The 19973-nt window shown below is 54.2% G+C and overlaps 1 long non-coding RNA gene across 2 annotated transcripts in view; it reads left to right on the plus strand.

Annotated features, from left to right (window-relative positions):
- The window catches only part of LOC120887313 (uncharacterized), a 60516-nt gene that overhangs the window by 36693 nt on the left and 3850 nt on the right, over positions 1–19973 (plus strand). For both annotated transcript variants that reach the window (XR_013426331.1, XR_013426330.1), the window contains exon 2: positions 11442–11552. This is a non-coding gene — a long non-coding RNA (uncharacterized LOC120887313). The remainder of the gene's footprint in view (positions 1–11441; positions 11553–19973) is intronic.

Here is a 19973-nt window from a genome sequence, read left to right on the forward strand (position 1 = left end):
CCCCGCTTCCTGTCAGGGTCAACCTCTCACTTTTCCCAGTCTTGCCCCCTCACCCCACGACCGTGTTATTTCTGAGAGCACGCCCCTTACCCTGGCGGCATGCAAATCTCTCTCTGGGACTGAGTTCCTGGGCCACACCTATGCGTGACCCCCTACCCCCGACTATGGTGCGAGGCACGCAGACTCAGCCCTGAGAGCTCTGGGTTCTCCTCGGGGCCCTGCCTTCCGGGGTTGCCTGGCTGGCTGGGGTCTCCAGGCGTGAACGGGGAGAGCAGGAAAGGGGTTTGGATCAGGTGATCTAAGGCCACTTCCAGCTGCAACTTCCCGGGTGTTGAGATGGATGGGGTCGTGAGCTACAGGGAGCATTTCCAGGACCCCCGGGCAGCCTTCAGAATCCTCCACTTTACAGACACAGAAGCTAGGAGTTGGAGGGTTGGGTGGCTTCCTGTTGGCTGCCCTGCTGGGAAGTGGCAGGGCTGAGGTTTGGCCCCAGACACCAGTCTGGTACAGGGGTGTGTGCCCTTCACCACCCCAGGACCCCTGCGGGCAGTGACTGTGGGCCAGGTACAGAGGGGGGATTGGAAGTTGGCTGGAGGGTCCTGCTGCATGGCTCTGGGTTCTGCTGCCCAGCAGACCAGGCATGGAGTCACTGACCCTGATAAAGGGGACATTCTGTTACTGGCTCACCTTGGATTCCCAGGTCCTAGCCTTGGTTTTCAAACTTGAGTGTGCAGACCGTCACCCGAGATCTGGCTCAAGCAAGATTCAGTGGGTCTGGGGTGGGCTCCCCGAGATGCCGAGAGGCATCTCTAGGTGTTGATGCTGCTGCTCCGCTGATCACATTCTGAGTAGCAGCCCTCCAACTCCAGGGTGGGTGGGAAATGCCTGGGGCCTTATGGGAACTACCCCCAGCCCAGCACCCCGTTCAGTAGAGCAGGACAGGAATCTCCAAATCCTGACACACACTCAGGGAGGCTGAGGTAGCCTGCGAGGCTTCAGAACCTCGGTTCTGCAGCCATGACCTTCACAGTTGGAACCCACCTCTAGCTGACAACAGGCTGCACAGGGAGCACACAGAGGGGAGGCCCAGCTGACCCCAGGGTCACTGGGATGCCACCCCAGAGAGACACTGAGTGTGGGTGGGGCCTGCAGGACCTGGAAAGGACCCCTGGGACCTCTGGAGTCCAGCCTAAGTGGCGGTCCTTTTATAGGAACCGTCAAAGGTAGAAACAAAATGTGGTTCCTGGTGAAATGCGTTTTCCTGAGGAGGAGCTGCTTCCCCTCCTCAGTGATGGCGTGCACAGCCGCTTGGGAGCTGCACGGAAGCCATTGTTCGGTTGTCACTGCTCTGGCGACACCCGGGCCCGGCTTGCTCACTGCGGCGCTGAGGGCCTGCTGGAAAGGCCTCACTGCAGGCTCCTCAAGGCGCCCAGCTGGCCGCTCAGCACTCGGCCAGTGCTCTCCCGGCCCTTGGGGGGAGCGTGGGTCCTGCCGGGTGTCGTGGGAGGAGGCTCAGGCCACCTCCCAGCAGCTGCCTCTCTCCAGTACCCTCCCAGCCCTGCTCACGGCCAGCTGCCAGGCAGGTTTGCCGCCTCGGTCCATGGTGGGCTGGGCACGAGAGCCAGGTGGAACGTCCCTGCCAAACGTGCGGTCAGTAGATGCCCACGGGCAGCAGGCTGGTCTGTCAGAAGAAAAGCGGTGGACGGTGAAGGCAGGCGCTGTGGGCGGGACGGCCGTCTCAGCGGGCATGGCCTTCCCCAGGGCCCTCCGCACCAGGGACAGGGAGGCAGTGCCCCTGCAGACAGCCCAGCAGGAGCCGCACAGAAAAACATGGCCACTTCCTGGCTTTATGACCCTAGTGACACGTAGGTCGGTGGCGGAGGGCCAGAGCCTCAGCCTGGGGCCTGCAGGAGAGCCTGGGCGGGGGCTGGCTCCAGCCGGACACAGCACTGGCCCTGCTCTCTGGTGAGGGGAGTGGCCCAGAGGCCTGTGGCCGAAGCGCACTGGCTGGGGCCTGAGAGCACCATGGAGTCCAGGTTTCGTCCTGTGTCCACCTGTTTTTGCAGGAAAACGATGAGATGGCGGGACTTTTCCTCCCCTCCCCCACCCCCAGTCTTTTCTGCGCATCTTCCTTGTGGCACTTCCTGGCACTTTCCCAGACTGTCACACAGGGTCTGTTTTTTGGGCCCCTCTCCGTTTCCTTGAGGGTTTTGTCTTTTATATTCTCTGGTCACCAACAGCCTGTTGATGAAAGCACTTACTAAATAATTACCGAACCACAGAAGGCGGATCTGAGTTTTTCCATGGACAATACTGGGGACCAAGTGACAAGCAAGACCAGCCTGGGGTCCAGGCAGCTGGTGGGATGGTGAATGTCATGGCGACCGCCAGCCTCGGCCCACGCGTTTTACGGAACCTATTGTCTCATTCGATCCTCAATTAGACGAGGACTTTCCTGTGAGGAACACCTTGTTGTGCCCATTTTGCAGATGAGAAAAGAGAGGTTATGTGAATCCTGAATGCTGCGTTTGCTCCTGTAAGCTCCGCTCCCAGGGCCTGCGTCGGGGGGTGGGGGGCAGACCGGGGTCTCTGTTTACAGAGGGATCCTTTTTATCCTGTTTCAGAGAAATCTCAGGAAACTGTCAGCTGAAAACTCATGGTTATTTGCTATCTCATCCATTTATTGATAAGGTCAGAAGTAAATCCTTGGAACAGTAAGAGCTGATGTGATTTTGGTTGGGGGAGGAGGAGCAGCATTAGAGGATAAGAGGTGATGTTGGTCTCCTGGAATAGGACCCCAGGAGGCCGGTGGGTGGCAGCTTCAGGGCCAGGGCAGTGGATGTGATTTCTGAGGTTGGTGGGAGACTGCGAGGCTCACTGGCGGGCAGCCCTCCTGATGGCTGTGGGGATCAGGCAGGTCTGGGGCCTTCTTCCAGGGGACCTGGGCTTTTCAGTCAATGGCTATGCTACAAAGCTTGCTCAAAGAGAGGACCGTCACCAGGACCAGCATGCAGATCACAACCGAGAAGAAAATCTTGCTGCAAAATTTCTGCTGCAGGAGAGAGGGAAAGAGCTGAAATGCCCCAATCCCATCGGCCTTTGCTCCCCCCGGGGGAAGTGCTTGTGGGGTGCCTGGGCCTCTGTGCCACCTGGGTCCTGTCTCTCCCTTCAGCTCCTCAGTGGAACCTCAAGCCGCTTCAGGCCCTTTCCTGTTCTAAAACCCCACAGTCTGGAAGGAGGAGGTGGGCCACGCGGTCCTGCCAGGGTTTCCTAAGCGTCACGGGCTCACAGCCTCACGGGTGGTGATGGTGCCAATTTTACAGGTGCCCACATCAGTCTCTGCTCCCTGTGGAGCTCTGAGCCTCAAGCACAGAGCAGCTTAGAAAAAACATCCCTGCAGGTTTCAAAATCAGGGCACCGCGGGCCGAGAGTGTTCAGGACAGCAGGTGGCGCTGTCTCTCCTGGAACAGGCTGCCGTCCGCTCCTGCACAGGGAGGCCTGCAGGATGGTCTCTGCAGTCTGCAAGCCTCCAAAGTGACCAGGGCAAAACATCAGGTCAGGACTGCCTGCCAGGTGGAACTGTCCCCTCACCTGAACGCACCAGGAGCCTTCAGCTAGGCCTGGGCTGCAGCAGTGACCAAAGAGAGAGCTGGGGAGAAACAGTGGACTAGAGCAGAACAGAGCAAGCCCACGGAACCCCTTTGGTTTCAGTCACAGAGGCTCGTAGTGACCACACCCACTGAAAAAGGTCAGGCCACTTCAGCCTCCTGGGAACTGGCACTTCCCCCCAGAGCATCGGGTGGTACAGGTGCCCTCCACCTTCGTCTAGCTGGTAGGACGCAGCGTGCCCTTCTTCACAGCCTGCATCTTCTGGCTTCGGGGAGCATCTTCAACACCAAATTCCAGTGGAAAGAGAGAGGGCCAGCTCCTCCTCCCTGCCCAGGACCCAGGGCCCTGGAGACCTAGAGGTGACGGCAGAGGAGACCTGGGTGAGGGGAGGAGGTGGTCAGGGTTACACCCCTGCCTAAAGGCTTTGGCTGTTCATCAACCGTCAGCCATCAAACACTGCTTGAGCACCACTGCATGCAGCCAGGGGCTGGGGGTGTCACTGGAACTCCATGTAGTTTGCTCAAGGAGGTCCTTGTCTCCAGAAAATGGTCGGAGCCTATGATTCCCCTTTAACACCAAGGGACTCATGGGGGGCTCCCCTCCTCCCACCCACGTCAGGTTTGGCGGTCAGTCATCGAGGGGACGCTCTTCACACCGAGGGGCGCAGCTTTGCATTTACTCTGCCCCGGGGTCCAGAAGGACTGACGGAGGAGCGTGCTCTGACTCCCTGCCCAGGCTGCAGTGACGGGCCTGGCCCAGGGCTGAAGGGCAGCTGAGACAAGCAGCTCTTCTGCACGCGCATCAGCATCAGGCCGCGGAGGCTGCGGGGAGGCTGCAGCCCAGGCAGCTGCAGCGCCTGGGTGGATGCTGTGGGGTCCTTGCAGGGCCTGGCTGCCACCCCAGTGGAACCAGGCCAGGACTGGGGAGAGCACCGGCTGCAGGCGGTGCTGAGTCATCCTGCTGCCATGCTGCTTTGCAGGGCCACGGGGGCTCTTAAAGGGACAGTGATGCCGAGGAGAGCAAGGGGTGGTGCTCCCAGCCTGGTCCAGGCAGCAGCCACAAGTAGCTATTCCATGAGAATTCTTGGGAGGATTTGTTTTCTAATCAGCCCTGAAGGATGCAGCCTATTTGGAGAAGCTGCTTGGTCAGTATGTACGTATCATACATCTGTCAAGTTCCCAGCTCCTCTGTCTGCTCAGGTGATAAGGCAGAAATGAGAAATAAAAGATGGGCTTGCTCACCTGGGTTTTTAGGTGGCTGGCACAGACGTACTCTGTGCTGGGCACGGCTCTCTGCACTAGTGTATGGGATGTCACAGGAACACTCTACTTTGATTTTACTCTGCTGTCAGTCGGAGCCAGGCTCTGAACCCAGGTCAGCTCTTCACCACCAGGTGCTCTGCTGTGCAGGAGGCAGAACACACAGCGGTCCCCCCCCTCGGCGGGGTAGGGGAGCCATGCAGGGTGATGCCTGCTCAGGCAAAATCATGTTCCCAAGAAGCATTTGTGAGTCCAGAATTAACCCCGTCATCCAGTGTTGGGCAGCAGAAGTACCTAGCTCTGCTCAAGGTTAAGGGAATCCCGAGCCTGGGAGGGGCTTCCTGAGGAGGTCAGAGGCCAGGCTGAGCACCTGTCGGGACAGCAAGTGGGAGCTGGGGTGACGGAGCGGGCAGATGACCCCTGTGTCTCAGGCCATGCTGTTCCTGGAGCGGCTCTGGTTGCTGGGGAAGAGAATGAAACCTATTTATTTTTCCTCTTGGGGAATTGGGTTGTATTTATATGACCAATTAATCAACTTAGGAGCTTTTAGTAAAATAGGAAAGAGGGGAATTCCGAGGATCGGGAGGGCCCAGGGCCATCTTGTTCTGTCCTCGGTGAGTCCACGTCGGGGTTAAGAAGTCCGAGGGCCTCTTTGCCAGCTGATGCCCATCTTCTGTTCTCGTTTGGGGCTGCTGGAAGACATTCGTGTTGGGTGTCAGAACCTCCTGGGCTCCTCTGGCTTCAAGGATGGGTGACCATCTCAGGCAGCATGAGGACAAGGTCTCGCCTCCCTGGAGACTGAGGAAGCGCCTCTGCCTCTTGACTGCGGGGCGGATGCTCTTGGGGGACATGTGCCGGCTCTGACCAACCCCGTGCTCCCTGCACTCTCCAGGCGCTGACAGGGGCACGGATCCGGGCCGCACAGCGCCTTCCCTTCTCTGTTTGGCCACGCAGAGATTGACGCTGGCTGATTCCACATGGGTTCTGCCTGTAGTTGCTAACATTTTTGGATCTATGTCAAGGACCCTATAAGCTTTATCCAGTCGGCTGAGATAAAATGCAGATTTTAGAAGCTTAAAAATTGTGAGAAGACAGGATGAAGGAGATGGGGGAAGACGTCGTCTTGGGCAAACTCCGATTGGATCGTGAGAGGCAGTGAGTGAGTCGTGGAGCTTGAGGACCGGATCTGAGGCGGAGGCCAAGCTGGTTCTGGTCACTGTGGAGCAGGAGGTTTTCACGACAGCCAAGAAGAAAGAGACTTACTACCCCAGGCCTGAGAGAAACAGGGCTGGCACAGTTCTCCCCGGCCAGCGTTATTAAAGAGGTGGGTGGGTGGTTGACGTGGGCAAGAGGGAAGACGCTGAGCTGGTCAGGATGACCAGGCACAGCTGATGACCACCACGCTGCCTGGTCCAAGCTCAAGGGAGCACTGTGGCTTACTGCGTCGGGTCTGTTTCTTCTATTCAAGGGTCTCTATCCAGAAGAAGAGGTGGACCAGCTCACATGGGCACGGTGACCCCGCAGCACCTGTCCTCTCCCAAAAGACCCTGTGAAATAGGTCGCTGCAGAATACCAAGGGGAAGCCGACGGCCTGCCAGCTCACGATTTCATCAGAAGCCAGCTTCCCTGTGGGCCAGTGATGCCGACTCTCTCCGTGTGGTTAGATTTGCCCAGAAGCCCTGTCTCTGGGGGCTCTGCCAGGCTCATTTCCTGCTGCAACCGAGAGTGAGATCTCCATCCCCCAGTAGTTAGTTAGGAAATGACCCTGGGAATGGAGACGCGGACAAGACTGTCGCTTCTACAGAGCAGCTTGTGTCTCCTTCACATCTTCATCCTTAGTACCTAAAGGACGCCCAACTCATCACAGTGAGCCAATAATGTACATTTCTTGATGCATCTTAAGCAATTTGTGCTTTAGGATTAGACATGTGGAAGACAAAGATCTAAGAAAATGGTGTTCAATTTCTGTTGTTTTAGAAATGTTTACATATCACAAGATGTTTGCAGATTCCTGATGATCCTCAAGAAACCTGGGCTGAAGAATGTGGAGCATCAACAGTTTTCTCCCAGCTATAGAAGAAAAGGTAGTTCCTTGAGACAACTTATTCAGGTTTCAGTTCAAGAACTGCATAGTATGAAGAGAATGTTGGGACAATGTTCGCAAAACATGTTTTCTCAAAGGATGAGGTGGTCAGACGGACAAGAACTGTGTGCAGAAGGATGTACCCGGGCCGTCCAGGTCCTTGGATGTGTGCAGGGGTGGGTGGGGAGGCGCTGGAGTGCAGGGGAGGGGAGGCTGGAGGGGTTTAGCAAGGCAGCAGTGTCCTTCCATTTTCCTTTTACAGAGATGACCTTGGATGTGGTGCAGGAGAAAGGGAGGCAGCCTGGAACCAACTGCAGTAACCTGACTGAGGCAAGATAAGAACCTGGGGTGGGCGGGGGCAGGCAGTGCAGGGAGCAGGGAGCCTGGAAACATCAGGAATACACTCCCAGAGCTTATCAGTGGACTGGCAGAGAGGAGGAGTCCCCTGAGAAGACCATTCAGGGCTGAGGTCCTGGTTGCAAGTGACAACATTCTTTGAAGTATTTTTATCTTAGAAATTCATGCAAGTGGGTCCTTTGCATAACAATATGCCAATATTTGCATTTCTATGAAAATAACATTCAAAACCAGTTAAAAGACTTAATCTTCTTTCCAAAGCTCCGAGAAAATTGCTGATGCTTGACTCTTGAGGAGGATGCACCCTGGTCCTGGGGCTTCTGAAGCTCCCAGCAAGTGCCCTTTGAGAAGCCCGGAGTCTTCACAATCCGGCACCATCCTCTCTCAGTCTTCCCTTTGGCCCCACTGGACTGTCCACCGGCCTCCCAGACCCTGCGAGGATTCTGCTCCTCTAGTTTTGCAAACATTCAAAGTCTTTCTCAGTTCTCTGCCCTTCTCTTCATGGCCCGGCTGAGATATCCCCTCCTCCATACAGCCTTCCACGACCGTGTCTGACCTGCCATCTCCCACCCCTGAAATTCTGCCGACTTGTTTGTTTTCCTGCCTTTTGGAAATTTTTAAAAAATATTTTTTGTAGTTGTGTATGAACATGATGCCTTTATTTTATTTATTTATTACTATGCAGTGCTGAGGCTCAAACCCAGTGCCTCACATGTGCCAGGCAAGTGCTCTGCCCCTGAGCTACAGCCCCAGGCCTGCCTTTTGGAATCTAACCATAGATGAAATCATGAGTGAAAATTACTAAAAAAATCTTGTGGCTTTTATTATGGTGTTTCAAGGTTGTATGTCTTGTTTTTCCAAACACATTATAAATCCTAACAGATCAGGGACCGCGTCCTTGATGTTGCTCCTTGCTAGAGCACCTGGTTCAATAAATACTTTCGGAATAGATGGCGGTCATTCAGTACATAGAAAACAATGTGCAGCCAAACTGAAGAACTGACAGAACTTTCCTCCCCAGAATGCGTCTTTACACTGGTGTCTATTGCTGTTAAATGAAATGCTCCTTTTCCTCCAACAGTAAATCCAACTCTCAGGAGGTCAGCAATTTCCCCAGCTGACCAGAGTCATCTTGTCACAGGACGGGGGTCTGAGGAGGTCCTCCTGGTCACGGTCTAGGTAGATGTCCACCTTGGCGGAGAATTCCAGGCTGTGTTGGGAAGCCAGCGCTGCTGAGGTTATGAGCAAGCAGGCGGCAGAGCTCAGAGGAGGAGCAGGCGGTGGGGCCTTCCAGGGTGCGTCCTAGTCCTGCCCCGGGGCTTGGGCTCTCCTTTTCAAGAAACTCTGGGGGGGGGGCGTGGGAAGGCTCAGGAATGGGGAGGGGGGCGCCAGCGTGGTGCTCACACGCTGTTTACATGGTCTGGTCCTTCTGAGGGTCTTTGGGTGGACATTGTCTCCCCTGCTTGGCTAAGAGGCAACGTTTGAAATGTGCCCCTATTATAGGTTTTTAAAAACACATCTCCTTTGTTTAATCGAGTATAAAAATATAACGTCTAGCTAATAGTGCCACCAGTTAATCAATGCAGGGTCATAGTTATAGAAGAGCGGACTTGAGGCCACTTTAAGATTTATGGATTTCTCAGGAATTTAGAAATGACGGGCCTGGAAGAAAAATGGGCCTGGGGTAAAGTGGGAGGGACTCTGATGGGGAGATTTCACCGCCACAGCCTCTCTTTCCTTTGCCTTTCTGCCCGTCTCTGTTTCTTCCATTGGCTTCCGTCTCAGTGAAGTCCATAACTCTGAACCCCAACTCTTAATCAGCCTGCTCACTGGGTGCAGGATTGAAGGCCAAGGCTAGGGGAGGTGTGCCGGGAGAGGGCTTCCCCTGCAGAACTGCCGTCTCTCTCCCTGCAGCCCATCCTCCCTCGGCTCCTCTCCAGTCCTGCCACCCTTCACCCCAGGGCTCCTCTCCCAGGAGCGCGAGCCCTGGAGGCCTGTCTGCACCCCAGTCGGCTCCTCCTGGCGCGCACACAGGAGGAAAAAATGGAAGCTGCCGCAGAGGAGGGAGAAGGGGACCTTCTTTCGCTCCCTGAAGCTCTGAACCTGGTGGTCGTGGGATGAGAAAAAGGAGAAGAACAAAATGCCAAGAAGTTCCGGCAAGGTTCCTGATGCAAGAGACAGACGGACGGAGGGAAGTCAAATAAAAAGGCAGAAAGGCCAGGAGTCCACGGTGGGTCAGCCTGCTCCATGGGGTCAGCTCCGCGTTTCAGCTCCAGGACTTTGGATTCGGGGAACTGAGGGGGTCTTTAGAGGCTCTTTGAATCCACTTCTTTTACCTCATGCTGGCACCACTGCCGTCTGCTAGCGGGGCCCCGTCGTCTACGGGTCTCCACTTCCTGTGCTTTGAACTGGTGATTTCTCACCTGGTTTTCTGGGACCGCCCAATAACTGACCACAGGGGCTGAAGATGGCACAAACGTACCGTCCTGTGTCTGTGGGCCACATGTTGACCCCAGCCTCACCGGCTCACGGTCAAGGGCGTGGCAGGCCCTTGGGGAGAGGGTCCTGCCTTTGCCTCTCCCACCTTCTAAAGGCCACCGTGTGCCTTGGCTCCCGGCCCCTTCCTCAGTCCCCAAGCCAGCCACGTCACTGCTCCCGGCTCTGCTTTTCTCATCCATCTCCTCCTCGGATCTTCCATCCTGCCTCCTCCCACTCTCAAGGACCTTTGGGATTTCTCTGGGCCCAGCGGGGAGTCCAGCGTGATCTCCCTGTTTTCAGGGAGTTGAAGGGTTCCATTTGCAATCTTAGCTTCTCTTTGCCACAAGACGACACCGTCACAGCTTCTGGGGATTAGGAGGTAGACGTCTTTGCTGAGGGGCATTATTCTGCCCAGCACAATCCCTGGTGCCATTAGCAAAATCCCAGCGTCATGGGCCTTTCTTGGACCCCTGCGGGAGCCTGGGCTCTGGAGTCAGACTCTGCCTCCAGACTCTGCCTGGCCTGGTCCTGTCATGGGCCTGAGGAAGACTCCTGAGCTTGTCTTCGCCTCGGGATCCTTCTAAACGAGGAGGACTCTGATGGCGCCTGCCTCCCAGGGAGTGGTGGGGGTGAGACACACTTGGACATCACACACACAGTCAGCATTAGCCGTGTCGTCACTGTGAGCTAGTCACACCTCTGCTCTCCAGCCTCCCACCCTGCACCCTGAAGCCAGAGGATGCTCCTTATGCACGCGGCCATCCTGGCCCTCCTGACCCTGCCACCAGTCATGCTCGGACCTTTGCTGTCCAACCCTGTGTCCAGCCTCTCCCGGCGCTGAGTCGCATGGCCTGTGTGGAGTCCTCTGGACATGACAGACGTGGAAGTCTCCGTGCTTTGGCATGGAAGGCTTATTTGCCTGGGCTTCCCTCCTCCCTGGACTGTCCCACTTTCCTCGTCCCTCAGAGCCAGCTCTGCAGTCCAGGGCAGAGCTGATCAGCATCTCAGCTCTTCTGCCAGGGACCTGCCCCCTGGTCTCACCCCACTCCCTCCTCCCGGGACAGGGGCCGCACCAGCCGGGCAGCTTCTCACGGGCAACAAGCCCATTGTGCTGCCTGGAGCCTGGCACAAGGGGGTGGTCAGGGAAGCATGCGACGGCCCTGGGGTGGGAGCTGAGTTCTGAAATCTGTCAAAGCCGGTCCCATGCCTTCCCTGAGGTGTCTCCACCGCACTGCTAGAGGCGCTGATTCGCCCCAGGAGGGTCAGGGTTTTCATAACGGGAATGTAGCTTTTGACATCCAGGTAGAAAGCATTTTTAAAAAATCTTTTATTTATTTTTTAAAATGTCCCATAGTTTTGAAAAACAGGCTTTATGAGTGAGAGAGGAGTTTTCAAGACTTTCTAGCCCCTCTAGTGTCATTAAAGTTGAATGAGGTTGTTACGGTTTGGATGTGAGGTGTCCCCCAAAAGCTCACCTGTGACAGCGCAGGAAGGTTCCGAGGAGAAATGATGGGGACAAGCGAATCAGTGAATTAATCCCTGATGTGATTAACTGAGTGGTAACTGGAGGCAGAGCATTCGGCTGGAGGTGGGCATTGGGGGCGTGGTTTGGGGTATATATTTGCATCAGGTGAGTGGAGTTGCTCTTTTTCCAGGTCATCCTGTGAGCTGCTTCCCTCTGCCACACTCTTCCACCAAAATTTCCTGCCTCACCTCGAGCCCCAAGGAATGGAGCCTGCTGTCTATGGACGGAGCCCTCTGAAAGTGTGAGGCCCTAACTGAACGTTTCCTCCTCTGCAATTGTGCTGCTGGGGTCTTTAGTTACAGGGCAGAAAAGCTGACTAAGACAGAGGTCACGGGTTCTCCACAGGCTAGAGGGACACAGCTCTCTGCAGTTCCCTGGAGCGTGAGGTTGTGTGGCCCCAGAAGGAAGCTGGGCTGCAGGGAGGCTCCTTCTGAACCCTTGGGTCCTAAGGGACTCTGAGGGGAGGGGAAATGTGGGGGCAGGAGTCCTGGTCACCATTCCTGCAGACAGATGGAGGGGAAGCCTGTGCATTTCCCCGTGTTCCTTTTGGGATCTGGGAGGATGCTCCCTGCTTCATATAGGTGAGACATATCAGAGCTCAGTAAACTGGAGGTGCAGTTGGAGGAGACCCCGAGGGTAGCTTCCAGAGGTCTTGCCCTGCTCCCAGATGGAATGAGAGGAACCCAGATATTCTCTCTCTCGCCTTGTTGCCTGAAGTGAAAAGCAGGTGGTTGGGTTACCAACCACCCTCGTCGTCACCCAACCACCCTCTGGTGCAGGCTGTACGTAGGTCGTCTTGGCCACTAGGGATCATATGGGCATCACAGATCCCAAAATGCAGACCACAAAGGCCGAGCAGAGCTGGTGAGGGGCCAAGTCATCAGGGGCCTCCAGGCTCTGGGCAAGGCAGACTCTGAATCTGGCTCACTGCAGACTTTGGCTGTAGGCCTTGGAAGGAAGAGCTGATAGGGTGAACAAGAGGCACCCGTGAGGGGCTCATGAGACGTGAACACGCAGATCCGAGGCCCCTCCACTCACCACTGTCAACTCCCCCATACAGCAGACCCCATCTTGGTGCGTCTCTGAGAAGACAAGAGGAGAAGGACTGAGTGTAACCTGCCCAGACTTTCACAGTGGAAAGGAGGCTATTTTAAACCAGAACAATTGGTGCATCACGCACCGGCAGGCTGAATCCCTGCCCCTGCATTTTGTGACGGGGCTGGCAGCAAGGTCATCCTGGGCTGCATGTCAGATTCGATATGCCTCATGGAATTCCTCGATGCAGAAGCCTGAGCATCTGACAGCCTTTCTGTTTAGTCCCTAAGGATGGGAATGGCTTGCCTCTGTGGGCACCTCTGTCCAGAGTGTCTGATCAGCAGGTATCTCTGAAACCCGTTTTGCATGGAACTCAGGGCTTATTTGGGCCATGTAGGCCCCTCCTTGCTGATTTTGCTCTTGGTGTCTTTTTTTATCCTTTGCTGTCTAGAGGAAAAGTTCACAGCAAAATTAACTGGGGTTTTTAAAGCTTTTAAAAGCAGTCTAAAAAATGTCTCTAGTTTGCAGAAGGGTTATAATTCAAAATGTCCTTTGCAAGTGGGTTGCTTAGAACTCAGAAAAACCGTTTTCACTTGGAAATAGCTTACTTACCAGCAATTAGGTTCCTAGCCAAAGTATAACTCAAAACGAAGCTACATAGAATATATTTGAAATCAATGATTGAAGATTGTAATGGTACAGTGGCAAAGATTAAACAAAACAAGAATGAAATTACATAAACCACGTTCATTTTAAATGTTAGTCTTTGAGGAAAATGCATTTAATTAAAAAGTAGGAGAGTTGTACATGAAAATTTCAAAGAGGATTCTCAGCAGTTTTTAGAGCTTTACTGGCTCTTTTTTGAGCCTGATTTTCACTTGAAAGTCAACAGGTTTCCTTTTTCTTGTTATTGCTGTTTCAAAGGTATTGATCCGATGCATATTGACTGTGAAAATGGATTTTCCATTTTGGGGGCAGGGGAAGATGGAGAGAATTCCTGTTACGTGCAGGCTTGGATCCTTGTGGTTTGATATATCAGGAGACAGACAAGGTTTCTGCTTTTGAGAACTTTTCTTTCTTATGGAGGTATTCCCACAATAAACTAATAAAAATATCAGATAGTGATGAGTGCTTTGAAGAGAAAACCTGAAATAAGCCATTAGAATCTGGATACGATGGCAATAACAGCTCTCCTTAAAGGAGCTGCCTCCCCAAGGAAGGAAGGACCTGTGGATGCAGAGATGGGGGTGGAAGGATGCTCTGGGCAGAGGGCAGTGTGAGCAGCCCTGGGCACATTCAGGGAGCCACAGAAGGCCAGGGAGGGAGTGGGTGGCTCAGGGTCTGGGTAGGAGATGAGGTCAGTGAGACACGGCTGCCATTGAAAGGACTCTGGGTCTAAAGTGGGACTTTTCTGTGTGAAATTCTAAGTTTTTCCAAGAGAACTGAGGGAAAATTGAGTGCAGAAGAGGGAGCTAATGGCAAAAGGTGGGTATTGAGAGAGGAAGCATTTTTGTTGCATCTCTGAGAAATAAGTAGATGATAAAGAGACAGTAGGGGCAACCTCTCTGCTGGTTCTCGGTGTCCACTGTTCTTCACTGCATTGAACATGCAGAAAAAAAATTTTTTTCTGGTCAAACAACTTTTTACCTAGTGTTTACATTGTATTAGGTGTCGTAAATAGTCAAAAGATGATTTAAAGAATGTGGGGAGGTGTGCGGGTTTTGTGCATATACTGTGCTGTCTTACATAAGGACTTGGGCATCTGTGGATTTTGGTATCTGCAGCAGCGGGGTGTCTTTGAACTGACCCAGAGGGTACAGAGGGACAGCTGTCTGAAGGTGGTAGGGGTTATGTGATTCCAGAACTGACCACTAGATGGTGCATTTGGCCAGGGACAGCTTGGTTGCTTTGCAGAGCAAATCTCTGGTGGTGCCGGAACAGAGCAAAATTATAGAATTCCTTGGACTAAGAAAAACCTGTGCTTCAGTGGGCAACTTGTTATGAAATTGTGAAAATAATCCTAAGACAGATGGTAGTGAGAATTGTCATAGTCTACTCATTCCTTTGTTGTTTGGAGGAGACTGGTGGGTCTTTCTAGCTTCAGTATCTTTTTACAGGCTTGAAGAAGCACTTGTCCATGTGCTCTGGACAAGACCACCATCCTTCAGCATTCACTGTGTCAGTGGGAGAAGGGCCCAGAACTCTGGGTGCTCCCTCCAAGACTCCCACCTCCTCCAAGCCCAGACCTATGGGCCTTGATCCCATTTGATGTGAATCACCACAGAGTTCCAGGTGGGCTAGGTCACCCCTCAGCCTCAGACTGCCATCCCCAAAAGAGGTCTCTTCAGGGTGTGGCAGCCTGACCCCAGGCACGAGTCACCACAGCAGCCACCCTCCCTAGGATTCCCTGGAGTACTTGACATCTGCCACTATATCATACCTGGATCATATAGACGCCCAATAAGTGCCACCAAGGCAGGGGCCTCATCCGCTTTGTTCATGTCTGTGTTCCCAGAACCCAGGACAGTGACAAGCAGTGTTTAGTAAATACTTTTGGAGTGTTTAACGTTGCTTACTGTGAAGGCTGAGGGCTGAGCTAAGCAGGCCCAGGTGTGAGAAGTGGACCCAGGAAGGGATGGAGGCTCGGTACGTCCTCCGCTGCCGGCAGGCGCTGTTTCTCCCTTGGTCTTGAAGACTCGGTGGAGTTCCTGCTTCCTGTGTGGCTTGAATGACAGGTTTCACGGGATCCCTTAGCGCTCTGCAGTGTCTGGCGCATACCTACGGCTCTCAAGCTTTCAACCACGCTAGTTTTACCAGCTGAGAAAGGGGTTACCATGGAGATTGCACAATCTGATTCTCTGAGTGCCTAGGGACATGGCTCCGCCCCTGCTCAGACAGGGGGCTTTGGTTTGTGTCAGTTCTTTCATAACCTAGTACAGGGAGGTCCCTGTGATGTTGGAGCGACTCAGTTTGTATGGCTCCACAAGGCTGATGGCCGCTGCGCTCCTGCCCTGCCTCAGCAGGTCCCAAGAGGCCTGTGGGGAGCAGCCAGCCAGGGAAGGGTCTCCTCCTCCATAAGTTTTCCCACTCAGATGGTGAACCCCTTCGAGGGCAGGTCTGGGCTTGCCAATCTTGTAGAGCTTGGCCAGGCCCAGGTCAGTCGTTCCCCCCATCTCCAGCCCAGGGGGTGTGGGTGGTTCACTGAGTGGTGGCATGGCCCATACAGGCCTGTTGAAGACGTGGTTTCCAGGGGAGCCGCGCGGGCACAGGGCTGCTGCCAGAGGCCCTGCCTGGCCACGTGCTCTCTGCGTCTTGCCTTGCTGTGTTTGCTTGTGTTCTCTTCCACGCCCTGCACTTGAGAAGCGTTAAGTCAGAGCAGCTGGGTGGATCGCTTTAGAATATCTTTTATTTAATGTTTACTGAGACCCAGCAGGAAGAGTGCTACTTAAAAGCATGTAGGGCATGTCTATTTTTTCCCGGCATCTATAACTTATAGAAAGAGGCTGGATCACAGGTACGTGGGAACTTACTCGTTCCTTTTATGATCTAAACAGGCCTTTCATCCACCTTGTCTTTTCATGAAGAGACGGGCCTGGTCAGTATGTGGGTGGGTGGGACAGCAGAGCCGGCTCCGTGGGTGGTCTGACGTGTGATAGCTGTACTGTCCCTGGCCGTGGTTTAAACACTGCCATCGGGCTGTGGACACTGCTCTTCTCCCATGAACTTGCCCATTCCACTGCCCATTTGCCTTCCCACCAGGGGCGAGCCAAGGAAGCCAGGTAGACCACAAGTCAACTTGCTGGGACCTCAGCTAGGAGGACCTCACGCTCAGAGTGGCTGGGGAAGGGTCCCACTGAGTGGGAGCAATGCTGCTCTGCTTTGGGGATGACGATGGCCTCACCGTGGGACCCTTCTTCACATTACAGCCTCTGGAGGCGGGTGCGGGCATCCCTCCTGGAAGGGAATCCAGGCTGGTTTAGGAGTCAAACATGATGCTTCCAGCTTCTCCTGTCTGCATCTACGAGAAGAGAGAAACTGAACTGTAGCAGTGTTTGCTGTATGAATGGACAGTGAGTCATGTGTTAAAGTTGTAAGTAAAGATACTCCAAATGTTTCACTCATGGGGAAATTATCAAAAAGTTTGCAGACAGTGATTGATATGCATAATTACTAGCAGAAAATTCTTTGGGGTGTTGGATGTGTCTTTGAATTACATAGTGTTCAAAAAACAAAGATGTATTCATGAGGTAATTTTTATACCAACAAAATAGAAAAATCACAACTCAGGGCTTCGCAACCAGGAATATCACCTTAAAGATACAGTGTCAAGACAAGGTGTCAAGAAGGGAGTATAAAATGTCAGGGAAGGTAAATACATTGGCAGCCGTTGTGATTTGAGCATGGACCATGATGGAAGAGTGCCCGAGGATCGTGGGAAGCGGTAGCCAAATGGTCCAGTGAGGGGAGCCTCGGTGTCTTGTGCAGGGGACGCTGGTTAGTGGAGCCCCTGTGTCCTCACTGGGGGGTGACAGTGACAGCTGACTGCATAGTGCCGTGAGTGCCGCTGGCCCTGCTCTCTAGTTGACCATCTCTCCTTCTTACCCTCCAACGATCGGAAGGAGCCTCTGCCTGCCCAGGTAGAGCGTCTTCCCGGGGAGGAGACCAAATGTGGTGGGGGATTGAAGGTGAGCCATCCGCCCAGGCCGACTTCCCTCTGACCACTTTCTGCAGGTCCCTTGGGGCTGGACTCTGCAAGTAGGCCAAGCCTGCAGCCCGCCTGTCTGGCTGGAAAAGGTCAACATTCAACACAAACAAGCAAACCATCCATCCATCTTTTCAAGCCTGATTTCTACCTGAGTGGTCTTGGCCGTGACCTGAGGCTGGACACCCTCCTCCCGTTCCCCCAACCCGTCCACCCCAGGGGTGGAGGCAGGAGTGGAGCTGTGTCGCAGCACTCTCTAGCTCTGGGGGCTCTTCTCCTCCTTGAGGGGTGCTTGAGCAGGGAGGGAGTGCTCGAAGCTGCTCTGTGGGGTTCCCAGGACAGCCGAGGGACTGCTGGGGCCAGGGGAGGGAGGACCCGGCTCGGGCTGTGCCAAGGCCCGGGCAGCCGCTGCACCAGGTCACACGCTCACTGATGACTTCACACAGAGTGGCCCTGCAGGAGCTCGCCAGCCAGCACCAGGATGGGGCACTTTGCCCACTTTCCTGTGCTCTAGCTGATTTGCAAGATTTCACATTTATTCACTATTGACGTTCTCCTCAAATCCCTGGAGAGACTTTGAAATACACAAAAGCAGCTCTTGACTCCACTTCCATAGCCCGCCTGTCAGCACGAGGCTTGTTCTCTGCCCGTGGACGGTCTCTTTGGACACACGGCATTTACTGCAACCTCTCTGTCCTTGCAAGGTCACTGGGATGTCACTGCCTGGAAAGGTTTGGGAAACAGGGCTCTGCTTTCCACTTGCCCTCTCCCATCTACGTGGGGGCATCCAGTGCCTCCCCGAGGCAGATGCGGCCACAAGGAGGTGTCTAGGTGCCTTTGTTCAGCAAGGTTCGGCTGGTCCACTGAGGCTTCAACTGCAGCTTCTGACGGGGGACTACAGAAATCTCCACCTTCCACAGGAGTTTTAGGATATGAAAATACTAGAGCAGGTAATTGGCTGATTTGAGGGGGCCTGCAAACACAGACCAAGGGAAGCCAGAGCCGGGGAAGGGCTCCCACCTGGTAGGGAGGCCGCGGCTCAGGGAGGGCTGCAACATGGAAGGGAGGTGGTGGTTAGGAGGAGGGAGGCGTGTGTGTCCTGTCTGGTCTCGCCTCCTTTCTGGAATCTCAGCTGCTGTTGGTGATGCAGAACTTCTGAGAACTGTGGCCAAGACCCTGCATCCTGCTCCACTGGGGCTTGGTGAGGGGTCCAGGAGCTCTGTGGAGCAGGACAGGGAGCTGCTGGCCTGTTGCTGGCCTCAGGCTTGGTGGAGAATAGAGGAGGTAAAGAAGGCTGGAGGCTGCAGAGGCCTCCAGGCCTCCAGGCAGGGGTGGCCTCAGCCCGGCCACGGGGCTCATGTGTGGCTCTGCCTTCCTGCCCAGAGCCTCCGCCCAACCCCACAGAACTCTCCTCCTGCCTGGTCACTTCCTGCTCTGACGATGGCAGCACTGTACTGTCATTACCCTTGGGTTGCCATCCCCTCTCAGTGGACTCGGGTTTCCTGGGTGGGGACCTGGGCCGTCTTCCTTGATGTCTTCTTTGGCACGTGTTGGACACGCCATTGACATTTGTTGTAGGTTCAGTGAATGAGCAGGCCTGAGGGTGTGCAGCCTGTCACTCACCCCCTTCCCCAGACCTCGACCTGACTCCTTTCCCCAGGTCACTCCACGTGAGAGCCGCGCGGGGGCTCAGCTGGCCCTTGTGGAGGCTTTGCAGAACTGGGAGTGGGAAATTGTGTCCATTTTTGGAACAAATACGTAATTTGATCATGATGAACCAATGTCTTATCTTTATGACCCAAAGAAGTGTGACATCAAGAATAGGGATTGGGGGCTGGGATTGGGGCTCAGCGGTAGAGCGCTCGCCTAGCACGGGTGGGACCCGGGTTCGATCCTTAGCCACATGAAAATAAGGGCCTTGTGTGGTGTCCATCTACACCTAAAAATACAAAAAATGTTAAAAAAAAAAGTAGGGATTGGGGCTCAGCCGTAGCGCACTTGCCTGGCATATGTGAGGTTTGATTCTCAGCACCACATATAAATAAATAAAATAAAGGTCTATCAGCAACTAAAAGATCTCTCTCTCTCTCTCTCTCTCTCTCTCTCTCTCTCTCCCTCCCTCTCTCTCTCCCTCTCTCTCCCTCCCTCCCTCCTCTCTCTCTCTCTCTCTCTCTCTCTCTCTCTCTCTCTCTCTCTCTCTCTCTCTCTCTCTCTCTCTCCAGGACTTCATGGAAAGGCTGGGCCGAGAGCCCTGGGAGGCAGGGAGCTCTCTGGCCACTCGCAGTGGGTGCACGAGTCAGAGCCCAGACGGCATTTCCCTTCAAAGCAGTTCATCCACACTGCCTCACGGCTCTCGAGGGCTCTTGAAATATTTTCATTTCTTTGAATTAAATTTGCCTTTTTGGTAAAGCTCAGATGAACAGGACACGCACCAAGTCCAAGGGAGCCTTGGCTTTCCCACGAGAAAGGCCTGTGGACCCCACCAGGTCCTGTCAAGTGTCCCCTAGGCCGCCTTGCGTCTCCAACTGCCCTAATCTTACTGCCATGGCCACAACGCGGTGGTGTGGGCTGGCTTTTCTCTCCTCCTCTGGGCCATTTCCACTTCCTGCCTCCCTCCATCTTTATTCTAAAAGGAGACCCTTCCCAGAGCAAGTAGGAGTCCCCAGGACCACTTCCCTATGCGACCCACAGGGAAGTGACAACCTCTCCTGCAGATTTTCATGGGGGGCAAGGCTGGGGCAGAAATAAGTAGGAGGACCATACAAAGATGGCCCTTAATTCCAGGTTTCCTTTTAAGACTGACTAGAATCTGTTCATCCCCATAGAACCTGTGATCTCCTCTTACTCCTGAGGATGAGACTCCCACTCCTGTTCCCGGGACCCCACCCCTAACTTTTTCCTTAGGCATAGAGTGGAGGATAAATC

Source organism: Ictidomys tridecemlineatus, chromosome 10, assembly GCF_052094955.1.
Source record: "Ictidomys tridecemlineatus isolate mIctTri1 chromosome 10, mIctTri1.hap1, whole genome shotgun sequence".
In the NCBI taxonomy this organism is placed as follows: Eukaryota; Metazoa; Chordata; class Mammalia; order Rodentia; family Sciuridae; genus Ictidomys; species Ictidomys tridecemlineatus.